This window comes from Meriones unguiculatus, chromosome 19, assembly GCF_030254825.1.
Source record: "Meriones unguiculatus strain TT.TT164.6M chromosome 19, Bangor_MerUng_6.1, whole genome shotgun sequence".
Lineage (NCBI taxonomy): Eukaryota > Metazoa > Chordata > Mammalia > Rodentia > Muridae > Meriones > Meriones unguiculatus.
The window spans coordinates 18586121-18602604 of record NC_083366.1 but is presented as its reverse complement, the minus strand read 5'-3'; the positions used below and the strand labels follow the sequence as shown (position 1 = coordinate 18602604).

Here is a 16484-nt window from a genome sequence, read left to right as displayed (position 1 = left end):
AGAGAAAAAAAAAAGTTTTAAAGCTGAGGTTATGAAAATGATGGAGACATTAAAGGAAGAAAGTAAAGCCCTCAAGATAGCACAGAAAAATGCATTCAAACAAATGAAAGAATTGAACAAATCCCTTAAAGAAACTACAATCAAAGAGGAAATGAATGAAACTGTATAAGACCTAAAAATGGAGGTAGAAGCAATAAAAAGACACAATCTGAGAAACTCATGTAGATGGAAAACCTGGCGAAGAGAACAGGAACTACAGACACAGACACAATCATCACCAACAGAATACAAGACATGGAAGAGAGAATCACATATGCAGAAGATTTAACTGAAGAAATCATTATATCAGTCAAACAAAAATGTTAAATCTACTTTTAATTGGATTACTTGGTTTGCTGCTTTTCAGCTGCTTTAGACAACAAGATAGACAAACCCTTACCAAAACTCACTAAAAAGCAGAGGGAGAGTATCCAAACTAATAAAAACAGAAATGAAAAGGGTGACATAACAACAGACACTAAGGAATTCAAAAAAATCATTAGATCTTACTTGAAAGGCTTATAGTCCACAAAATTGGAATCCTAAAGGAAATGAAAGATTTTCTGGATAGATTTCACATGCCAAAGATGAATCAATACCAGGTAAACAGTTTAAACAGTCCCATAACTCCTAAAGAAATAAAAGCATTCATCATTCATCAAACGTCTCCCAACCAAAAAAAAAAAAAAAAAAAAGCCCATATCCAGATAGTTTTAGAGCGGAATTCTACCAGATATTCAAAGAAGAGCTTATGTCAATACTTCTCAAACTATTCCACAAAACAGAAACTGAACTAACATTACCAAATTTATTTTAGGAAGCCACAGTCACCTTGATACCTGAATCACACAAAAACTCAGCAAAGAAAGAGAACTTCAGACAAATTTCACTCATGAACATTGACACAAAAGTACTCAATAAAACACTCGCAAACCAAACCCAAGAACACATCAAATACATCATTCACCATGATCAAGTGGTTTCATCCCAGGAGGCAGTGATGGTTCAAAATAATGAAAATCCATCAATGTACTCCACCATCTAAACAAATTAGAAGAAAAAAAAAAATCAATGATCATCTTATTTAAATGCAGGAAATGCTTTTGACAAAATCCAACATCTCTTCAAATGAAAGTCTTGGAGAAACCAGGGATACAAAACCCCTATTTAATAAAGGCTATATACAGCAAGCCAATTGCCAACATCAAATTAAATGGAGAAAAATTCTAAGCAATTACACTAATATCATGGACAAGCCAAGGCTGCCCACTTGCTCCATACCTGTTCAATATATTCACTCAAACAGGTATGGAGAACTAAATGAAAACTAAAGGAGATCAAAGGCATACAAATCAGGAAGGCGTAAGTCGAACTATTGTTATTTGCAGATGATATGATAGCATACATAAGCAACCCAAAATAGTTTTACCAGAGAACTCCTACAGCTGGTAAACGTCTTCAGCGAAGTGCCTAGTTACAGGATTAATTAAAAAAAATCAGTAGCCCTCCTGTACACAAATGTACATCTGCCTGAGAGAAATTAGGGGAACTACACCTTTCACAATAGCCACAAATAATATAAAGTATCTTGGTGTAACTCGAACCAAACAAGTGAAAGACCTGTATGACAAGAAATTCAAGTCTCTAAAAAATAAAAATGAAGAAGATATTAATCTGAGATTCCATCTCACACCTCACAGAATGGCTAAGATAAAAATCTCAAGGGATACCGCATGCTGGCAAGGGTGTCAAGAAAGGCAACCTCTTCTCCATTGTTGTTGGGAATATAAACTTATACAACCACTTTGGAAATCAATCTGCTGTTTTCTCAGAAAAATGAGAATAGTGCTACTGCAAGAGCCAGCTATACCACTCCTGGGAATATACCCAAAAGATGCTCCACCATGCAATAAGGACATTTGCTCAGCTAAGTTCATAGCACCTTTACTAGTAATAGCCAGAATCTGGAAACAACCTAGATGCCCCTCAACTGAAGAATGGATGAAGAAATTGTGGCACATTTGCATAATAGAATACTCCCCAAAACAAAGAAATCATGAAACTTGCAGGTAAATGGATGGAACTAGCAAAGATCATCCTGAGTGAAGTAACCCAGACCCAGAAAGACTCACATGATATGCACTCACATATTAGTGGATTTTAGCCATATAGTACAAGATACACACACTACAAGGCACATACCCAAAGAAGATAAAGAGGACCCAAGTGAGGTTACATAAACTCACTCAGAAAGGGGCATAGAATAGACGGAGGTAATAGCGAAGAGTGGGGACAAGGTAGGAGAGGGTTACAAAGTGTTAAAAGGGTGGAGATCAGACCTGATGAGAGCAAAGGCAATAAGACAGAAGACCTTTTGAGAAAAGAGAAACTGAGTGTGGGGACAGCTCTGTGACAAGCTGGAGACCTAAGTCAGGGTAGATTCCTGGACAGATATGAAGAGTATCCAAGCAGAGACCATACGGACTGAAGAGGACAACTCTAAGTAGACTAGTCTTCTAGTAAAGGTCAGGGAACACCAATCCACCCACAACCCCAAAACATTTACCCTGCCTATGAGATGTACAGGAATGAACATAGAGCATATAGAACAGAGATTGAGGGGATGCCCAACCAATGCCTGACCCAACCAAAGACCCACCATATCAGAGAGTGCCAACCTCTGACACTACGAATGATACTCTGCTAATCCTGTAGACAGTAGCCTGTCAAAGTTGTCCTTTGAGAGACTCTACACAGCAGCGCTTCAAAACAGATGCTGAGACTCACATCCAAACGTTGGTCAATGCCTAGGGAGTCTTGGGGAATAGTGGGAGGAAATAGAAAAGGACTGGGCAGTAACAGAAGCTTCACAAGAGAAACAGCAGAATCAATTCACCAGGGACCAGAAGCTGAGACTGAAGCATCAACCAAGATTTGTGCATGAAATGAACCTAGGGTCCCTACAAGGACATAGCATATGGGGATCTTAGTTTTCAAATGGGTCCTTTTGTAAAGGAAATGGGGACTGCATCAGGCATGAACTCACTTGCTAGCTTTTTGATCACCTTTCCCTGGCAGGACTAACTTGACAGGCCACAGGGAAGAATGACAAGTTCAATCCCGTTGAAACTCTATGAGCTGGAGTGGATGGGACAAAGGGCTCTCCTTTTCTGATGAAAAAGAAAGAGGGAAAGGAGAGGGTGGGTCTAGTAGGGAAGGAGGGAAGGGGCTACAAGAAGTTAAGTGAATAAAAGAAATAAGTGAGGAAAAATGAAAAAAAAAGTGAAAATTATCCCATTTTTTTTCTTTTTGTAATATAATAGTACTTGGTTATTAAACTAAGTTTTATGAGTTAGAATAATGAGGTTACTTTTCCTTTTTGAGAAATCCATTAATAGTTCTATGGGAATTTTCTTGTAAGTGATGAATCACTTTGTCTTTGATACTTTGAAAATTCTCTTTGTTTTTGCCTTTGACTATTTCATTAGAATGCTCTCCAGAGCATTCTTGTTTACTGATCTTTGAGTATCATATATTTGTCTGTCTATGTCATCACTAAAGTCTTAAAAGAAATTCAGTCATTGTTTTCTTCATTTCCATCTTTGTCTTCCTTTTCTAGCCTTCCTTCTTCTCCTTTTCGTAATCATTCTATTCCTCTTTCTCATTTTTAAAAGCTGTGCTAGAGATTGAACAAAATGCTAAGCAAATGCTCAATCAGTGAACTTTGTATTCTAACTTAAATTCTAGGAGTAGAAAATGACACCAGATACATCTATCAAATGATTAAAGAACAGATATTATTAACTGTGGAAATGTTTTTAGTTGAATTTGTGGTCATTTCTAACTCATTCTATAAAATAAGCTAACTAACTTCTAAACTAGAAAAAATATTTCAGAAAAAAACAATTACTGTTATATATACATTTTCTTTAATAAGGAAAAGTCCCTGTTGAGGAAAGAAAAAATGATGTGGAACTCATAACTTATGAGTTATGAAAAGGTTCAAGAAACCCATACAACTTATGAGGTTCAGTAAGCTCCTGAAACTTACAAGATGCGTAATCTCTCTCTTTAAGTGGTAACAGCTGATAAAGATAAGAAAACCTATAGGTTGAAGTGCCTATGGATTCAGCTTTTACAATTTTTACCTGTGTAGGAGAAAATGTTTCAGTAATGTAGCTACCTTTGAGTCACTTGAACTTCTGCAAATACTGCCTCATTAAATTTGTTTGGTTGGTTTTTGTTGTTTGTGTGTTTGTTGTTAAGTAACCCCAATATGTTTACTTTTGTGAATCAGACTTTGGTTAAATAATTTTCTTGATCTGCTCTCTGTGTTATAGGTGGAGAGAACAGATATTTGTTTATGTCTTCCAAGGAAGTATCATACAATATAATTTCTTCCCAAACAAATACCAACAAAACCAAGAATAGGTGAAATAGAAAACATATATATGCCACATTGGATGGATGATGAGACATACAACTAAGGCTGATATATCTGAGCATCTATGAGTGTAATCATAACTTGGCTATTTTTTCTATGAGGAAAAATGTGATATATCTTCTTGTTGAAGTGACAGTTACACGTATCCTGAGGTGGGTGTCAAGACATGTGACTAGGGCTAAGCTATCTGAAATTAGAGCATTATTAGAGGTAATCTCACACAGAGGCTATCTTTCTCTGTATGGTATGAGATAATTTATCTCTTTGAATAATGAGATTTTTAGCGAATGGCTGTTCGCTAAAATCTTGAATGTGAATGCATGATTGACTATTCAGATAGTTGTTGTAACAATGATCCAACTCAGAGAACTATAATAACAAGGTATCTGAATGTTTATATTTGGAGAGTCTTTTAAATATGGCAGAAAACGCTTCTTACAGCTTATGAAACTACAGGCCGTGGGGATGGATAGAAGATATCTGTCATGAAAACTAAGAAGCTAAGTCATAGGTCCTTCTTTTACACAAATGCTGCAGAATTTGAGAGAATAATCAGTCCATGGCATGCTGATCCATTAGCTGTTACAGACAATTGGCTATCACCAGCTGAGAGGACCATAAATATCAGACTAGTGGACAATAGAAGGAACATGGACATTACTGAGATAAATGACACAAAGAGAGCAGTGGTTTGTTCCCTTTTAACTGGACCAAAAAAGACTGTATTTTAGGGAGATTTCTGAAAAGATAAAAATTAGTTCGGTAGGTACTTTGAAATTGTATAGGTCTTTATTAGATTTGTTGGGCCCCATGGTGAGCTATCATCTTTAAGATTTAAAGATGTTTTGATGTGTCTGAGTGGCTTAAATTAGCATGTGATTGAGTCATAAAATGCCAAAACTATCAAGAGAAGATTACTTAACGTAATTTTCTATGAGCCATCCGGCCCCCTCATCCTGGGGTCACTATATCTTACCACTGATAGCCACTGTGGAGAGCAAAATGGGGTTTCCTTTTCGTGCCAACATACCTAAAGTTGTTCTCTTGATGAAACAGCTAATCAAGTGATGAGATCTTGCTGTGGTGTATTGAGCACAGCAAACGTTTCATTTAAGCGTTTGCTTAGTCACTGAACATCACCTGACACTTGCTTAGAATAGTTAGAAACGAGCCTTCGAGGTCCTAGCCATTCTCTGTCAAAAAAAATAAAAATAAAAACCTACTTTACAGAGTGCTATCCTGTAGGTATCTTACAGATTTGGGATACTGGCTAAAATAAATTTAAAAAAAGAAAAAAAATCTGTTAAAAAGTATGAACACAGTTACCTGGCCTGAGTAAAAATGGGCAATTCCAGGAACACTAATATTATTACATATAGATTCTCAAACCAGGGGTGCATTGCCTCCCTATGAGTTATTGGCCAGATATGTCCCTAAGGTCTCACAAATACTTAGGCTATTATGACTGCCATTGAATGAACGTAAGGCTACATAGTAAAATTATTTTAACATACCATATATCTTGGTGCAGAGCATGGACAAAACAAGCTGGGACTCAGCTGCAAGCTCTTTCCCTGCTGGCTGGCTTTCCTAATGCTGAGTTTTACAATATGGGCTTCTAAGATTTCTTTTTTTCTTTTCTTTCTTTCTTTCTTTCTTTCTTTCTTTTCTTTCTTTCTTTCTTTCTTTCTATATTTATTTTTTTATTTTTTTAGCCCATCTATGTACATAAGCTGCTACAGTCTCAGTGTATCAGGCAAATTGTGCCATACTTGAACAACAGTTACATGGCTGCTATGGGTGCAACCACACTGTTTTTGCACAGATTTATGGCCAGCTATACAGGAGGAAACTGTCATCTGGTACTGTGAGCCAATGCAGAAATCTTTAGATCAGTAGGTGGATGAGTGTATAGGCTTTGATGGGTTTAGCAGATGCTATTTTAATAAATAACCATGATGTGCTTGTCAAATTGTACTATAAATATTTGTATTTACACTCACAAATCAATAATGCTACCTTGTTCTTTCAGTCACTAAGAGAATTATGGATTTCTTGTAATAGATACAAAGATTCATATATACTCACCCTGAAAATGAGTGACAGTTGTGACATAGCACCATAATGTTTAGTCATAAGCAGAAAGTATTAGTTAAAAATCTATATTGTCCTTTCTAAGCTTGAGGACCATATATAAAAATGGGTAAGAGTAATGTAAGAAGTAAAACAAGAGGTAATGTATTTTATACCTATTTCCTTTAAACATCCTCTCCTGGACCAAAAAGAGAAGCTACTGTAACTCATAAGGTTCAGAAAGCTTCAAGAACACTAATATTTACAAAATTCCTTTTCAAAGTAGCAAAACAGTTGGAATTGCTACTGAGAAGAGACTCTAAATATCATGTGAGCTGAACTCCAAAAAAGAAAAAAAATAGATAGGAAGCTTTCATAAATCATGACCCAATGCTGAGGTTGTTATTTTGCTGAGTCAAATACATAGCCCGATAGACAAATCTTAACCTAAACTCTGGTAATTAACACCAATAAGTTCTCTAGCTCACTATATACACTTAGATAAAAATCACATCTATGGTGTGGTATTCATGTCTCATGTGTGGTAAATAGACATTTGTTCATGTCTCCACAGGAAAACTTCAACAACTACTGACAAAAATCCCTAACGAGTACAATAGTGGAAAGGATGTTTAGGGGTAACTACTATATCTTCTGACTGGATTTGAGGTCCGCTACATGACTGAGATATATGTCTGGTACTATTGAACTGATCAAAAGCCTTTTTATAGGAAGGTCACAAGTTCTGTGTGGGGAACCTTCTGTTGATGGTTTCACAAGTAAACATCCATTAAATTGCCTTCTTACACACACAGATCATGAATCTTTCAATGTCAGTCTAAGAATCCCCTTTTGGCAATGAGTGACTGTTAAATTTGAAACCCTAATCTGTCAAAGTGCTAAGAATAATGACTACTGTGTGCCTGGCCTAAAATATGATATCTATGTCACCCACTACATGGCCCTGGAGACATCTAGGAAGGTGGAGTGGAAGGTTGTGGTTCCTGGAGGATGAGTAGTGTGCAACTGATATCTGTCTAGGACCTGCAAATTGCAATAATGAACATCTACCAGCTGTAGCAACCTACATAGGGCCCAAGAAGGGACAGGCGAGGAGGAAGTAATGAGGGAAAGAAGGAAGGAAGGAACGAATGAATGAACAAACGTAGGAATGAAAGAAGGAACGAAGGAAGGAAGGTACAAAGTAAAGAAGGAAGGAGGAAGAAAGGAAAGATAGACAGATGAACGAAAGGAGGGAGGGATGGATAGAAGAAGGACAGGAGAGATATAAGAAAAGCAAATAGAGTTCTATTTTAGAAGGATAACTCATTGTAATTGAGATTGAATTTCTTCCTAAAAAAGCGTTGGTTTAGTATATGAAAATAAATATATTTGAAATTATAGCATACTGATGAAGAAAACTGATGGCTTCAATGGATAAAAGTAAAAAGTTTGTCAGAAGTGAATACCAGTTAGTGATTTTAAAAGAAGGCTTGCAGTAAGTTAGAACTACCAATGAGTTCTCAATATAAAAATGAACATCTGCCCAAGTACTAGACTGACAATACACTAACTCGTAGATTGTATGTTGCAGAAAGGAAGGTTTTATTTTTTACCTTTTTATTAAACATAGATTATTCTCTCAAATATATCCTTCACTCCCTCTACTCTTCCAAGTTCTTCCCCATTGGGATACACAACCTTTCTGACTATCATTAGAAAAGAACAGTCTCCTAAGAGACAGCAATAAAATAAAATAAAATAAAATAAAATAAAATAAAATACAAACTAACGCATCAAAATTGGATAAGGCAAACCAACAGAAAAAGGCACAATAATCAGGGGGACACTCAGGAGCTCCATAAAAATACTCAACTGAAAGCCATACTATTTTCTCAGAGGACCAGGTGCCAGCCGATGCAGTCCCTGTACTTGATGCTTCTGTCTCTGTGAGTTTACATGACCTTTGATTAGCTGATTTAGAGATCTTGTTTTCCAGATGTCCTCTATTCCCTCTGGCTCCACAATCCTTGTGACTTCTCTAAGAAGAGGGATTTGATGGAAACATCTTATTTAGAGCCATGTGTTCCAAGTTCTCTCTTTGCATAATGTCTGGCTGTATGTTTCTATATTTATTCCCATTTGCTGTAGGAGGAAGCCTCATTGGTGATGGCTGAATAAGGCTATGATGTATGAATAAAGCAGAATATTATTAGGAGTCACTTTATTGTTATTTTTTTTAATAGATGTATTTGGTTTTATCCTAGGTTTATGGGTTATCTAGTCTCTGGTTCTTGGTCACCAAAGAAGTGTCAGGTATACAAGTGCCGTCTCTTGGAGTGAGCCTTTAGTCAAATCAGACATCAGTTGGTTAATCCCATAAGGGCTGTGCCAATCATTGTAAGAGCTTATATCGGATACAGGACAGAGTGTTGATCAAATGTTTTGTGGTTGCACTGGTGTTTACGTTTTTATTTTGGTAGTCTCTGGAGTACTTTTCTGTGTCATAAACTCTAGAACATGAGAATGAAGGTTGTCCTATGTAGGCACTGACTCAACCTCTCCATGTTCAAAGAGGTGAGTGAAAGTTGTCCTCAGCAATGAAGCCTCACTGCCAGTTTATAGAGAACAACTGATTGTCTAGGCAGCAGCTTAGGTTGCGTGACAATTTCTGTGCTGCCCTTTTGGCCAACACTTCAACTGGATAAAACTCAGTCCCATAACTGGAAGGTTTGCTTGGTGACAAGAGATGGAGTGCTGGAGTTCTGTCTCCTGCATTGTTTGGAGACTGCACTGGGATCGCCTTCATAAATTACAGGATATTTTCACAGCTGGGTTTTCATACCCTTCTCAAAACCCTGCAATTCTGTCTCTCCCTCATTCTCTTCCTCAGTCCTGTCTCCTTTCCCCCTTCTCACCTGATCCTCACATTCAGTCTCCCAACCCATAAAATCTATATTATTTCCCCCTCCCATGGAGATCCTTGTGTCCACCACACCTAGTCCCTTCCTCTATGCCTATCCTCTATGGGTCTATGGATTGTAACTTGGTTATCATTTAGCTCATGTCTAATATTTAGATATAAGCACAGATAGGAAGATTTTAACCACGTTATGATATACAAAATACTACCTATGTTTAATTTCAGGAATTCTACAAATTTCCTTTTCTGTATTCAAGTTCATTTTTTCTCTCTGACCTATTTGGAAAATTTACTAGTCTATGGCATAAATTACTATTCTGAGCAAGATCTGGTGGTGTACACCTCCAGTGTTCTGAAGGTCCTAGCAGGCACATTGTGTTTTTGAGACCATCCTGAGTTATAAAATTAGTTATGCTCTTACCTTTGAAAAACTAAAACAACTAATGGGTCCAATATTAAATTTTTTCACTAATTCAACATATCATCATATTATGTATTAAATCTTCATATACTTTCAGATTATTGTTGGGAATTATTTTTTGAGACAGGGTGTTGCTGTGTACCCTTGACTGTTCTGGCCTCTCTTTGTAGACTAGACTGACCTCACACTCAGAGAGATCCGCCTGCCTCTGCCTCCAAATTCTGGAATTTACAGGTGTGTGTCACCACACCCAGCTGTTGAGAATTATTTTAGCTACATAGAAATTCCTACCTATACTTGAGTTCAATTCCTTTCAGGTTTTGTTTTTACTGTACCTTTGTAATTGGTCGTATCAGACTAGACTTGGTATTTTTTGTTGTTTATTTATAATAAATCTAAATTTAACACATGGATTTTTAAATTATGTTCTGAATTTACTAAAAATTTAACACCAACAGATTATGTACTTGCATTCATATATAAATGTGTTAACTGATCACATCATTCTTTGCCAGTTATTTCATATTATCTCAGAAACGTATCTCAGAAATGAAGGCAATTTTTTTTTCTGATTTAAGACACAGCCATTACACATATGGGTCAACATGAACCAAAGAAGTTAAGTAAAATTCAAGAAAATGTCTTTCAAATTTGACAGCAGATTTTCCAGTCTCCTATAGTCCTTGTGTTTGAAGCAATCCAAATAGTTATGACACTGGGGATGAATAAGCCCTCAGCTGTGTCTCTACAGAATGGTGTAGCTCAGATCAAGAATTACTTGCTTCTTCACTAATCCATAACCAACTAGTTTTTTTTCCATAAAACATTTCTGATTCACAATTACCTTAAAGAACATGCACAAATAGTTATTTCCAGTGTTGCATTTTAATACTACATTGTTATTTAGACAATTAAATGAGTCATTTTTATTCCCTAACAAAAAGGCTTGATTGAACAGGGATTTGGGGTCATCAACCCCATAATAGGTTTGTATTATCTTCATAAATATCCTCACCATGAGCTTGAATTTTAGAATCACTTTCATCAAGGGAACAAACTGCTCTGTCTTTAATGATTAAAAAATTACTAAACTTGTTTAGAATACTAAAATAATAAAGTGATTATTTTTTTCCTCTCTTGCGGCACTTCTCATAACTCCCAGTAGGTATTACTAAGTCATGGGGAACTGCAGAAGAATATGAAAAGATGATTTTCTTTATAGTTGAGAAGAGTGTGGTGAAAGCAAATACACTTTTTACAATGCCCAAAATTTAATAAGAAATTGTTTAGTCGGTATTTCCATACAATACTTAAATACAAAAAAAAAGCACTCTACAAAGCACAATACATAATGAACACTCACTTTAAAAAGTAATAACCAGGTGTAGCAGTGTCTGCCTGTCATCCCAGCATTTGGAAACCTGAGGCCAGATGTTCCTGAATGCTAGACCAGTCTGTGTTACACATTGAAGACCAGTATTATTAAATGTGAACTTTTGACAGGAAGATGTCTTTTCTGAAGAGAGAATCTGCTTAGGTTCCTTATTTACATTTTAATTGTACTCCTCTTAGTTTTATCAATTCTTAGTATATTTGGATTAAGTACTGTAATTGGTCATTTGCAAGTCCTTTTTTAAACTATAATTTGTCTCATCTATTGGCATTGCTTGTGTCAGAGCATACATTTTCAGATGTAATAATTTTGTTTCAAAGATTTTTGGATCTCTTGTATATGTATAAAAATAATCATTGTTATGTTCCATCTCATCAAGATTTTCTTCTATGCTGTATTCTGGGAATTTTATATTTTAAAATCCTACATTTACATTTAAAATCTTTGTTGAGTTAATTTTGGAGAAATGTATAATGTTTGCTTCTGAAATGTTTTTGTTTTGTTTTTTGGTTTTTACTATGTATATATTTATCTCAGCATCCTTTGTTATATAGACAGGATTTAAGAAATTGTAGCTTTATTATGCTTAAGTTCTTAGAGGAATGATACTTCTGTAAATGTTTGGAAGAATGCCTGTTTTGTCAACATTTAAATCTTCTGTCCCCATATTAATTTGATAGTAGTTTTCATAACTCTGCAGCATACTCGTGAGTGTCTATTAATGATCAGCCTCTGAAATGACAAAAGACTGGATAAGTTACCAAAAACAGAATTCTTCATGAGGGTTTTCATAGGCAAATTAGGTAAAGTACGTCTGGAAGAATGTTAATGCATAAAGACATGTCCTATCCCTCTCAGTAACTTATGACTAGATCCTGAGCCACAAGCAGTTCAGAAGGTTGAGGAAACTTTGAGATGCGGGATGTCTTGCCAAAGAGAATCACTGAAATGTGTATCTGAGGCATCTAAGTCAACTCCAGGTTGAGTCTATGCTTTCTACTTCACGTCTGGTGTCATATAACAAGCCTCACTATAAGACCCTGAAGTCAGGGAAAGTCTTCCTCAGCCACCTGCTTTCTCTGCCATATAGTGGACAATATGCCCTGTACCACAAGCCACAGTACATCACTCCTTCTTTGTTTCTTTTGTTTATTTGGCCATGGTGATAAGAGAAATAACTAAAATACTTGTTATGTAATCCAAATTCAATAGGCTTTCAGATAAGGAAAGATTCTTCCTGCTTGAATGATCGACTTATCTGAGCAACTAAGATGCATGGGCTACAATGGTCACATGGGACAGACATGAAAACAACCCCTGATGGAGCAAACGTGATGGAGAGGAACAACACAAAACCTTATATGAAAATGGGAAGATTTTCTATATGAAAGAATGTAGAGAAACTTAAAATCTGGGTTTATGTATGTTTCTGATGCTTCAGATTAATGTTAAATTAATGTTAAAGTTAGAATGCATCCTTCACAAATATTTTTCTGTTTCTCTTATTTGACAACAACAGTACTTACTTTCAAGACAATGTAAAAAATGACAAGAGGCCCTGAATATTCTTAATATTTTTCCCTATGATAATTTTGATTTTTAGAGAATCTCAGTGAGAAATTGCCTAGATAGATACCTAGAGTATGTTTGTTCTTTACTGACTTGTTTACATTAATTAAAGTGAGACAATTCTCCCACTGTGGGTGGCACCAAATCCTTCAGCAAGAGATTCTGTATTGTATAAGTTTGAATACTGCAAGCTGAGTGCTGGTATGCATGCATCAATTTATCATGTTCTGCTTTCTCTGTGGGTGTCATGTGATGTAACAGTTTAAATTCCTGCTGCCCTGACTTTCTCTGCAATGAGACCTGAAACCATGAGTTAAATAAATATCTTTTCCCTTAAGTTGATTTCCTTAAGGTATTTTTATCACACTAACATGAAACAAAACTAAGTTTTGGACATCTTGCGTAACTATGATGTTATCCATACTGAATGAGAACCCCTGGGACATTAATAATGATAAAATCTACAAACATCCTTCAAATTTTGCCAAGATTGCATGTACCAGTGATAGTGGAATTGTATGTGTATATAATTCTCTGTAATCATATTTCAAGAACATTAATGTTTCCATTTCCACAATAAAAATATAATAACATTCATCATTGTGAAATATCTTATGGTATTCTTTTACAAATATTCTTCCCATAAGGATACAGACTTATAAATGCAACCTTGGCATAAAAGTACCTGGTGTAGGGGATCTGTTATGAGTTTATTTGGAGAAATATCTGTGGTGCTCAACTCCAATAACTTAAAAAAAAAAGCAGACTTGATTTTCTTGCAAAAAGGTTTTATTATGGTGCACTGGATTACAGTAGTGATAAAGATGTGCCATTTCTCTCCTGCTTTTGGGAAGAGTCCTAAAAGGCAAAGACAGGAAGTACATGCAAGAGAGAACATGTCTAATTCACAGGCAGAAGCTAAAATTACAAAGAAGAGACCTTTAGAAACACACTCTCAGAGTGCAAAATTTCAGGTGTTAAAATCAGTAGAGAGGCATGAAGGAAAAAACAAAAACTTTAGGCTTTGACAAGACTAACAAAACCCAGATGTCCCTCAACTGAGGAACGGACACAGAAATTGTGCTACACTTACACAGTGGAATACTACTCATCTATTAAAAACAAGGAAATCATGAAATTTGGGGCAAATGGTGGGAACTAGAAAAGATCATCCTGAATCAGTTATCCCACAAGCAGAAAGACACACATGGTTTATGCTCACTTATAAGTGGATATTAGACATACAATACAGGATAAACATACTAAAATCTGTACACCTAAAGAAGCTAAGCAATAAGGTTGACTCTGGGTAAGATGATCAATCCTCATTTAAGCAAATGGGATGGACATCGTTATCTATAGAGGGAGGAAATAGGGAACAGGACAGAAGTCTCCACCTCATTTAAGACGGGGTTTCTTACTGACTAAGAAGCTCAAGGATTTGGCTAGACTGACAGGCTCAAAAGCACCTAAGACCCACATGATCTGACTCTCAGCCCTGGGTTTTTCTCTGCTCACTACCATACCTCACTCTTATGTAGATCTTGTGATTGAACTCAGATCCTTATGCTTGCCCAGTATGAACTATTTTACTGAGCAAACTAATCCAGACACTATAACATACTTTTGTTTTCTGTGTGAGAGATTTCAGTTTCACACCAAAAGTAATGTTCCTTCTAGAGCACAATCTCTATCCTCTCCAGGCCAATCAGCAACAAAACTTGGGAAGAAAAATTTGGGTCACCACCACTAACAGCATCGTATTGTAATCAGTCCAATACTGCAATATGTCAGGTGAATATCAAAAGTTCCGTTCCGTAGACAGGTAGAGTTAGCCCAAGAAGTAGCACCCACTCAGTACCTTTTCTGGTAATCCACTGTTACTAAACAATGGACAAAGAAATGCTACAAACCCAATGCTGTGATCCTAAGTTTTCAGGTTTTAGAAATGATCATGAGATTATAGTAACTGGGCCAAAACATATGTAACAATTTGACGCATTCTTCTACTTCTCTTTGTCTTTAGCCCACCAAAGTGGATCTAGTACTTACACCGGAGAGAGTAAGTGGGGTATAACATATTTCTGACTGGCCATTTAAATGAGTCATTGAAAAGAAGTCTTGTGTAATGCGTCAGGCATGACTAAGAGCTTATGAAGTTCTTCCGAATGTCCTAACTCTTTTCTAAATATGTCATTTTATTTGCTGATGCTGCATACAGTCAGATAACCAGAAAGTATTAATATATGGTGAGGGGAGAAAGAAATTTTAAAATGGAAGGCTGAGATGGTGACTCATTGTGTGACTAATATAGGATATATTACGTACTTTTTTCCCTTTAGATGGACAGTAATGGCAGGACAACCATCTGCCTCTCTGATGCTAATCGCTTTTTTAAATCTAAAAGAAGCTGTTTATTTAAAATAAAAACAGTCATCCTAAGACCATAATAATAATCAGAGTGTGGGATGGCTGCATCTTCAGCAAGAAACAGAAAAAGATCTCTGTAACATTCATGAGTGTACATGACATCTGTGCTTTTTGCAGATTTAAATTATATAGTCAGACTTGGCTTCAAATTACAGCTCCAACACTAGGTACAATGTGGACTTGGAAAGTTAGATAACTATTCTAACTTGTTTTCCCATCAGTAATGTGATTCTGCTATTGTGCCCCCTTCCATGCAGTGGACTGAAGGGTACTGCTATGCCAATGCTAGTCTAGTTGCTGATACATAGGAGGCAGTCAACAGTTTTCCTATTTTGCCAGTAAAGTGTTCACTGATTATTAAGCTAACCATGTTATAGTCAGTGAAGGATGTGAGAGTACATAATCCTTTAAACATGTCTGCATAATGGTCTCTTCATGAAGACATATGCAACAGATGAATATGTTTTTCCTCCTGGATTTCATGAAAAGCAGAGAGCTACCACGTTTCAGATTGTCGTCTATCAGACCTGTACTTTATCATTGGATTTTGTACTACTAGGATTACTAGCTCCACTGCCTTAGGTAAAGCTCTAGAATTTTTTGGAGAGTTTTCTTTTATGTATTCTCACTACCCTGACTGCTTATTCTGAAACTGCCAATAATCTAGAATTTCTAATTGTTTCCTTGCAAGCTAAAAACAAAACAGCCCTAGATACTCTTCCTGGACCCATTAACACCTGCACTGCTATTTAATGTTCATTAAGGTGAGATTGTTTTACAAAGCATGACATTTTGTCTATATTTTTTCCTTGGTCTTGTTTGTCCTGTTCTGAATGTATGGGATTCAACTATGATAGAGTTAGACCACTAAGACGCAGGCACTAAGCTCTTGGTGGTTTCAACTGCTCAAACAGAGGGAAATTTGAATCACTGAGCAGAACATTATACAAAATAAAAACAGTGTTGATGTGTGCATTGCCTGCTTGTTTTCCCTTCAGCAATGTAACGATCACTGGGAAGTGCTTTTCTTATGTTCTCTCTCTTTCTAGCATGGGAATAGAGATCTAACATCCTGGTCCACACAGGGGTTTTACTAAGGTCAGCCTTAATATGTCTGCAGTCACACTGAAGATTGTCTGATGCTCAATGATTAATGCTATTTCATTCTCAAACTATTCATAATTTCTAAGGA

At 36.3% G+C, this 16484-nt stretch overlaps 1 long non-coding RNA gene across 1 annotated transcript in view; it reads left to right on the top strand.

Annotated features, from left to right (window-relative positions):
- LOC132649362 (uncharacterized) overlaps window positions 1-16035 on the top strand; it is a 57275-nt gene extending 41240 nt beyond the window's left edge. Inside the window, exons 2-3 of the long non-coding RNA XR_009587807.1 lie at window positions 14889-14924; window positions 15984-16035. This is a non-coding gene — a long non-coding RNA (uncharacterized LOC132649362). The remainder of the gene's footprint in view (window positions 1-14888; window positions 14925-15983) is intronic.
- The last annotated feature ends 449 nt before the right edge of the window (window positions 16036-16484 follow it).